Source organism: Malaya genurostris, chromosome 2 (genome assembly GCF_030247185.1).
Source record: "Malaya genurostris strain Urasoe2022 chromosome 2, Malgen_1.1, whole genome shotgun sequence".
Lineage (NCBI taxonomy): Eukaryota > Metazoa > Arthropoda > Insecta > Diptera > Culicidae > Malaya > Malaya genurostris.
In genome coordinates, this window is record NC_080571.1 from 272,507,694 (window position 1) to 272,517,242 (window position 9,549).

General features: G+C 37.0%; 1 protein-coding gene across 2 annotated transcripts in view; it reads right to left on the reverse strand.

Moving 5' to 3' along the window:
* LOC131430056 (protein spaetzle 3) overlaps nucleotides 1-7,707 on the reverse strand; it is a 76,141-nt gene extending 68,434 nt beyond the window's left edge. Inside the window, exon 1 of one of the 2 annotated variants that reach the window (XM_058594680.1) lies at nucleotides 7,563-7,707. The gene's annotated coding sequence lies outside the window, so the exon portion shown is untranslated. Of the gene's footprint in view, nucleotides 1-7,167; nucleotides 7,530-7,562 lie in introns of those variants that run through there. The other variant, XM_058594681.1, reaches the window with a different exon arrangement.
* Between the last annotated feature and the right edge of the window lie 1,842 nt (nucleotides 7,708-9,549).

Genomic DNA, 9,549 nt, shown 5'->3' on the forward strand with positions numbered 1-9,549 from the left:
GAACAAAACGACATTTCCAGCTTGCGCAACTTGTACAATTAGTGCAAATTTTTGTTTTCTCTCTGTGTAAATTTTCTGTATTTCTCTCTGTGTTAGTTTGGAACAATGGTACCCGGAAAAGAATATCTCATCCACTATTATTGAAATAATTTTTCTTCCAAGACGTAGCATGTGGTCTTATATTGTCGTGATGAAAATTTACGGACTCGTGCCTAGTCACATATTTTGGCCTTTGGCAGGAGTGTGAGTAAAGTGGGTTATAGATGAAATGATTCTGGTTTTCATCAAAAGTTGTGCCTGTTTTCAGAGTTGGGCGAAGATTTCTAACTAGTTTATTCGACAGACACTCAACCGTTCGTAAAAAAAAAGTCGGTGATCTTGACATTTGATGATGCATACAGGCTCACTGGACCTGTAGATCGCCTCCTGTCTTATCTAACTTGCTTCTAGAATACTTCCTTCACCATCTCGGGTATGTTTTCGTGTAGTCTGTGCCTTAATTCCTAAACCGGAAGTAAAATTTTAAATTATTAGAATCATAAGAACCTTTATTCGAATCTATGTTTATGAAAATCGATCTAACCGTCTCCGACGAATCGAAGCATGTACCGTTTCATAATTTCTAATCATTTGTTTCAGTACTCCCGCAACTATAAACCGGTAACTGTCGCCGAATTTCGGTGATAAAAGAAATTTTAACACAATTTTCTTGAAGAGAAAAAAAAATTATAAAATATCTTTCTCTTCACAAAAGTGCATTTTCTTCTCAATTAACTCAGTAGCTGAGCTCTGATCAAAATATTTCTTGAAAGAAAAAAAAAATTGCGAAAAGATTTCGCATATTTTCTTAATTCGAAACTTCCGACAAGTTCAAGAAGAAATTTTTTGACACTTGAAAAAGAAAAAGGAAATTCTACGTTTCTGCAGAAGATTTTCTTTAAGACAATTCGTGTTTTCATTTGAGAATTAAGGAGTGTATTGAAAAGTAGTTAGCAACATTGATTATTGAATAAAAAAACGAAAAAAAGCATATTTTGACATCGGTTTTTGATATATTGTAGAAAATTACATTTTTATGCATTTCACTGATTATATTGAAGAATCCCCTAGATTCTGTGAAACGCTCGCACTTTGGACTTGACATTCTTCATTAAATTCTGCACAGTTATTTTTGTGACTTTCCTGGTGGCAGCTGTCCAGTTTTTTTAACTCCTGCGTGTTTTGGGACACTGTACCTTCCTTCCGAAAGTGCCGCTTGACAATTGCCCAATACCTTTCAATTGGCCGTAGATCCGGGCAGTTCGGTGGGTTGATGTCCTTTTCCACGAATTGTACATTATTTTTTGACAACCATTGCAGAACGGAGTTGGCGTAGTGGGCTGAAGCCAAATCCGGCCAGAAGAAAGGAGGAGCCTTATGCATTCTGTACAGTGACAGCATTCTCTTCTTCAAACATTCTTCCTCGAACACCTTGGCGTTAATTGTGCCCTTCGTGAAGAAAATCACTGTGCAATGGAGGAATTATTTATACAAAATAATCGTCAGAAATGTAATACCGCCCGAAAAGTGAAAATTAAACTGCTTTGCTTCGAAACCCATTCCTGCTCTCAAAAAAGGAATACAAATACTCCTTACAAACGGCTAAAAAGCCTAAAAACTTGCTCAGCAGTTTGAGAAGGTTCACAATTTTTATTTGAACGTTGTGACTAATTATGAAAATGATGTTTCACTGAAATATGGTTATGTTTCAACTCAAGTATTATTACAAGATGACATTACTGAGACGAATTTAAATGAAATTATGTTCATCTTCAGGAAACTAAAAACATGAAGGATTCTGGTAATGATGAAATTTTCAATATTTTCATTAAAAATCAACGTTAGCTTGAGATTCGTAATTAAAATTTTCAGCAAGTGTTTTTCATTAGCTTACCTACCTAAGAGATGGAAAAACGCTAAAGCAATTTCTATCCTCAAACCCAATAAAAGCCAAGCAGGAATATCAACCTATTAATCAATCCCTTTATAATTATAATTAAACCTTTTGAAAAAAATATCTTATTGAGAATTATGTCTCATATAAATGAAAATTCTATCTTTAATTTTACCAGAGCAGTTTTGATTTCGTCATGAACATTCAACTACTCAAGTACTCATCGACCTGTTAGAGTAATGATCATGATAAAAGCAAATAAATCTTCTGGGTTATCCACTGCTCTTCTAGACATAGAAAAAGCATTCGACAGTGTTTGGCACAAAGGTTTAATATAAAAAAGTCTGACTTCTAGATTCCAATTTATTCAAACAAAATGATTCAAAATTATTCAACTGATCCTACTCTTATACCAGAATTGTAAATCTTACAACCCAGTTGTCGTATGTTCGAGTCCCGATTTGGAAGGATTCTTAGTGTCAGTAGGATCGTAGTACTAATCGAAGCTCAGTTTAACCACTACCGCAATGTTGTGAAGAGAAAGATATTTTATAATTTTTTTCTCTTCAAGAAAATTGTGTTAAACTTTCTTTTGTCACCGAATTTCTGCTGCAGTTATCGGTTGATCTCTTGAAATAAAATATCTCTTACAATTGAATGAGAAAGCGGCCTTCAAATAAGGTTCATTGTAAATATTCGATTTTTTTTATGCCCACCACACTCCCCCACACCAAAGAGCTTCAATTTGTGAAGCACTCTGGTAGTGGAAGCAAGCTAAACTAGCTAATGGATGAAAGGTAAACCAGTCAAGCTAACTAAAATATCGATTACAAATTGAACCTAAATTTAGAAACAGATAATAGTTGCTGGGGGCCAGCTCTGGTGAACATGGGGAATGGTTTACCAACCCATACCGCAAATCATTGCGCTGGAGCGTCTTTTTCCATAGCTTGATGAAAACTAGAACTTACTTAGCTTAGCTTACTTTTTTACCCCCAAATTTATACTAGATGCACATATTCATATTCAAATCTATCTATTTTTCGTTTCGTCTTTAACTCATCAGTGCGTAGCAGTTCAACATGAACTACTACGCTCTGATCAGTCAAAAACGAAATGGAGAATGAATAAATTTGAAACTTTAGGTACTTATCCGTTAGCCGGGTGCTAGAAAAATATGCCTACCGCAGCTTCCCCGAATCTTAAAGCTCGTTCTTAGCTGAGATAAATGCACCTGTTTTGGGTCGACCGGGTAAGCGGAGAGGAATCGTAAATATTAAGATCTAACAAGCTAATAAACTTTTCAACCAAACATTTAGGTATTCGAACTAGCTTCTCAAAGTGGTACTTATAACGGATTGCTAATATCCCTCACAAATTGAGGTGGCGAAGCAGCTTAATTATCTCTGGTCGGCGGTACTACCTATGATTTTGCAAATACTATTGCACAATTAATGCTTCCATTGTTCCTACGTAAAATTGTTTAATAGTTTTTCTGAATTTTATCACTGAAGGACTGCTTTTGGGAATTTCATTCGCAAAAATGTTGAATAAAATCATGTTCTTTTTCTTTTTCGAATGTCAAAAATTTTCTGTTCTGAACTTGTCGGGAATTACAAATTAAGTAAACAGGCGAAATCTTTTTGAATTTTTTTGTTTCTTTCAAGAAATTTTGTGACCGGAATTCGAGTCTTTTGTCATCAACTAATAAGATTGGCAAATAAAAATACTGCGCTATTTTGAAGAATCAGCTTCTTTTTCAGGGAAACTTATAAAACTTCAAGGATTCAACTGCACCGTTTTCTATCGATTTTCGTGTTCTTTGTGAATAACATAAAAATCTATTTTTTCTAACTGCGCAAGTAAACACATATGACGTTCCGAAATAAATTTTATGTGTCACCTGTAGAACAAAACGACATTTCCAGCTTGCGCAACTTGTGCAATTAGTGCAAATTTTTGTTTTCTCTCTGTGTAAATTTTCTGTATTCTCTCTGTGTTAATTTGAAACAAAGAATATCTCATCCATCTATTGAAATAATTTTTCTTCCAAGACGTAGCATGTGGCCTTATGTTGTCGTGATGAAAATTTACGGACTCGTGCCTAGTCACATATTTTGGCCTTTGGCAGGAGTGTGAGTATAGTGGGTTGTAGATGAGATGATTCTGGTTTTCATCAAAATTTGTGCCTGTTTTCAGAGTTGAGCGAAGATTTCTAACTAGTATATTCAACAGACACTTAACCGTTCGTAGAAAAAGTCGGTGATCTTGACATTTGATGATGCATACAGGCTTACTGGACCTGTAGATCGCCTCCTGTCTTATCTAACTTGCTTCTATAATGCTTCCTTCTCCATCTCGGGTGTGTTTTCGTGTAGTCTGTGCCTTAATTCCTAAACCGGAAGCAAAATTTTAAATTATTAGGATCATAAGAACCTTTATTCGAATCTATGTTTATTAAAATCCGTCTAACCGTCTCCGACAAATCGAAGCATGTACCGTTTCATAGTTTTTAACCATTTGTTTCTGTACTCCCGCAACTGTAAACTGCCGCCGAATTTTGGTGATAAAAGAAATTTTAACACAATTTTCTTGAAGAGAAAACAATTATAAAATATCTTTCTCTTCACAAAACTGCGTTTTCATCTCAATTAACTCAACTGAGATCATTGCAAAAAGATTTCGCATATTTTCTTAATTCGAAACTCCCGACAAGTTCAAGAAGAAATTTTTTGACACTTGAAAAAGAAAAAGGAAATTCTACGTTTTTGCAGAAGATTTTCTTTAAGACAATTTTTTTGGTTGTAAAATACAGAAAATATATTGAAAAGTAATTGCGTATAACCAATGAAGAAATTAAATATGATCAGTATCTAACTGGAAAAGAAAAATTGAAAAATTGAATGGGGAAAATAATTGGACCAATGCGCACTTTTATGAATATACTGTACTTCGAACAGCAACCCTTTTTAACGTGTTTTTATTTGAAAATTATAAAAAATTTGTGCGATGGAGAAATTATTTATGCAATATAATCGATAAAAAATGTGATACCTCCGGCAAAGAGAAAATTGAGCTGCTTTGCTTCGAAACCAATTCCTGCCCTCAAGATAAGAAAGCCCCATGGGGTTGTTCGGGCCATTTATGTGAAAAAAAGGCAACCAAATTTCTAATGATCGACATTTTCAATTAATCGTCACACTTTTGGATCCGCAAATGCGCGAGAATCTGCTTAGATTGATCTTTAATAGGAACCAAAACCGAACACGCGAACCCAGAATATAGACTCTATTTGTCATGATTTGTATTTGTTTTGTAGCCGACGAAATTACATCAATAGCCCAAATGTATGCAATTATATGTTTGTACATGCTTGCGATACGGATATCGATATTTAGGCCTCTCTTCGCCAAGCTTGTGTTCAAGTTTTGTATGCAAGCAGTTATTTTTATAGCGTTTCTCTACCATGACTACCATTCTGCGATTTCAGCTGAAGCGATAAACTTTTTCTCATTATTAATCGAGTTCATCTTATATAAATTAGAAATTTATCTTAAGCACTCAAAATTTACCCTAGGGTAGTTGTCAATTTCTCAGGCGAAACGACAAAACATGGAGTTTCATCCGAGCTTGCATGACACAAGATCAGAGCATACCAGCCAAAGCTTCAAATCGTTTATGGCACTTTTTTTTTGCTGTCTAGCAACAACCTACCTCTAGCATGCTACGCGTAGGACTGAAACGTTAACTATAATTTCGCTTCTAGTTATAGATTCGCGTGCTTCCAACAGCTTCGCTTTTGCATCGATTGACCAATCAGAGCGATGCTTTCCCTTTGATATATCGCCTACTCCTCCAATACCGTCGTCCATGGCAGGGAAATCCGATATTTTAGCCGACAAAATAGGACACTGCTCGCTACTAATCACAATTTCAATCATAAATAAATGAAAATACGTGACTTGATACATTCAAATCGAAACTATTTCCAATATTTCCAATCAATAGATGAAGTAAGATTTATAATTGATACAAAATATACTGAGCTGCAAGTGTTTAAAACCTGACCACATTTCTACGTGTATTTTTCCTTAAGTTTCTGATACGCATCCCTGTATAGAAAATAAAAATGTGTTCCACATCAAAAAAAAAAAACAAACAGTATTGAAATTGAAATGTTTGATCTTATTACTCGGCAATTCCTAAGCTAAGAGCCAGAGATTCTAAGCTTTTTCATTTGCAACTAAGTTTCTGAAAATCGGTTCAATCACCACCGAGAAAAGTAAGTGCACAATTTTCCTGTAACTCCGGAACCGGAAGTCAGATCCGGACAAAATTCATGTATTTTGTATGAGCCCAATCAAAAATTTGAGAAAACTGCACAAGAATATTGCATACACACATACATTTTGCGACCTCGACGAACTGAGTTGAATTCTATACAACACCCAACCCTCCGGGCCACGGGTTGAAAGTTGGTGTTCGTACTCATTGTATAGCCTTTCTCTGTGACAATTGCAGTAAATATTTGGATGAACGCGAAATCTTTTAAAGCGTTTTCAAACATACGGAAGTGCAATGAGCTCTGATGCTTAGTTAGAATATTCTGATAGATGTTTTTTTCCCATTTGGAGAACAACCTCCGTGCAGTGTAGTTTTACAATAATACAATCAATCAACGTAAACGTTGAGTGACATCTCTCTGATCTTTGCTATTCGCTGCTCAACAGTGTAGCTAACACAATTATTTTTTTGAACAAAACTATCCCAACTTGACTGCTACGCTATCCATCAAATCAAACAATCGAAACCCATTTCGCAACCAATGCAGTCTACCTGACGTAATCCGTAGATTATTAAGTCAAACAAACAAATATAAATACAAACACATCTCAAATGCTGTAATCACTTCAAGCTAAGCACGGCGGAATTGTTGACTCTACCGTTTTTCTTTCACCGGCAGCGAGACAATCGCGACCACTCGAATGCACATATCTACGAGGCCACGGTTGTATGCCAACGCACAGTATCGAAAATAGTACTCTCGAAAAAACACGAATAGCTTAGAAGCGAAACATCCAGTCATTCATTCTATTCATCTTCCCAGTCTAGCCACCAGAGTGAGTCAACATCTGCCATAACCGCGCGCACCAGCTTCGGCCAGCTTCCATCATGTTTATGCTGGCATTATCTCTTCGAGTATCACCATTCAATCGCAGCACGGTGAGACGCACCTAATTGCACCAAATTGCACGCATTTCTGTCTCGCGGCAGTAACCTTTGCGCTTGTTATTTGCATTTTTCATCTCAATGGAAGCACTAAACATCACCAAACCACAAACTACTTGGAGGGTGCAAACTCCAGCCCGCACACCGAAAAAAAAACAACTAACAACAGCTTGTTCGGATGCTGCCGATAGTCGATAATTACTACCACCGATATTGTATACGACGGCTAGGCCCCTGAACCGACCGGTGCTACTTAGGACCGGACAACTACAACAACGAAAGCCGCGTCGTTGATAACGACATTGAACTTCAAGTACAAAGTGACCGAAAGATTCACACCGCTAATTTTTATTAGCACCGTAATTTTTTCGCCAAACTTGCTTCGCATAAACACACTAACCTCTCTGCTACTAAGACACTCCACTACCCACAGCCACAATACGGGGGGGGGGGGGGCGATTCGTCGATCGTTCACCAACGGACGCGGCTAGAGTACGAACTTCAGCACGACACGTTTTGACACCCGTAGCTAACGAAGCGAACTGAACGCGACTTGGGTCGCGAAATACAATTAAATCCAACCTGTCTGTCTATCTGTCCGCCCGGACCGGATGCCGCGAGTAGCTCACCAACCGACGAGATGCTCGCTGGGGAGAGTGAGAATGTGCACTAAGAGCCTATCGCTCTTCTCTACCAAGCTGTGCCGTTGGAGTGGTGATCGGTTGGAATTCATTCTGTTAGTAGTATACCACCCAACCCAATCAACTTTGAATTTTTGGAGATTTATACGAAAGAGCAGAAAACAAACCCATGCTGAATCTGAAGATGTTTTTTTTTGTACAACATTTATCTATAATTGAACCACTTCGAAGTAATTTGCTCAATTGATTCGGTTTATTCATTTTTCTTGGTATGCATTATTGCCAATAAAATACTTATGTTTGAGCAATCGTTCATGAGAATAAACTCAAATGTTTTTCCTAATATAAATCATTATTCGAAGAACATTTCGTATTTTTTTCAAGCAAAAATATTGCGAAATAGGTGAAGAAGTATTTTTGTGGACGCTTTATAGAAATTATGATTTGCGGTATCCACTATATCTCAGCGCAAACTACTCAGAAGTCAACAAATCAAAGCAGTATAGTTATAACAGTTCGGCTGAAAAGTTCGTATCGTTTAATAGAAACACACATTTTTTTGCCAAAATTCGTTTTTATTATTTAACATAATTGCCATCAGAGGCGATACAGCGATTATAGCGATCTTCCAACTTTTCGATACCATTTTTGTAGTACGATTTGTCCTTTGCCTCAAAATAGGCCTCAGTTTCAGCGATTACCTCTTCATTGCTTCTAAATTTTTTACCAGCGAGCATTCTCTTGAGGTCTGAGAACAGGAAAAAGTCACTGGGGGCCAAATCTGGAGAATACGGTGGATGAGGGAGCAATTCGAAGCCTAATTCGTTCAATTTCAGCATGGTTTTCATCGACTTGTGACACGGTGCATTGTCTTGATGAAACAAAACTTTTTTCTTCTTCAAATGAGGCCGATTTTTTTGAAATTTCGTCCTTCAAACGCTCTAATAACGTCACTATTGATGGTTTTTCCTTTTTCAAGGTAGTCGATGAAAATTATACCATGCGAATCCCAAAATACAGACGCCATAACCTTACCGGCCGATTGTTGAATCTTTCCACGCTTTGGGTTCGGTTCATCGCGTGCAGTCCACTCAGCTGACTGTCAATTGGACTCCGGAGTGAAGTGATGGAGCCATGTTTCGTCCATTGTTATATATCGACGAAAAAAATCGGTTTCATTTCGATATAACAGCTCCAAACACTGCTCAGAATCATTAATTCTTTGTTGTTTTTGATCGATTGTGAGCTCACGCGGCACCCATTTTGCACAAAGCTTTCTCATATCCAAATATTCGTGAATAATATGTCCAACACGTTCCTTTGATATCTTTAGGGTGTCAGCTATCTCGATCAACTTCACTTTACGGTCATTGAAAATCATTTTGTGGATTTTTTTCACGTTTTCATCGGTAACAGCCTCTTTTGGACGTCCACTGCGTTCATCGTCTTCGGTGCTCATATGACCAGTACGAAATTTTGCAAACCACTTACGAATTGTTGCTTCGCCCGGTGCAGAGTCTGGATAACACTCATCAAGCCATTTTTTGGTATCGGCGGCACTTTTTTTCATCAAAAAGTAGTGTTTCATCAACACACGAAATTCCGTTTTTTCCATTTTTTCACAATAACAAAAGTAGCTTCACTCAAAATGCAATATCTCACAAACTAATAATCAGTCAGCTGTCAAATTTATACACGTATCTTTTGAAGGTTGGTACTAACTGAAAATGGTATGGATTTAATTCT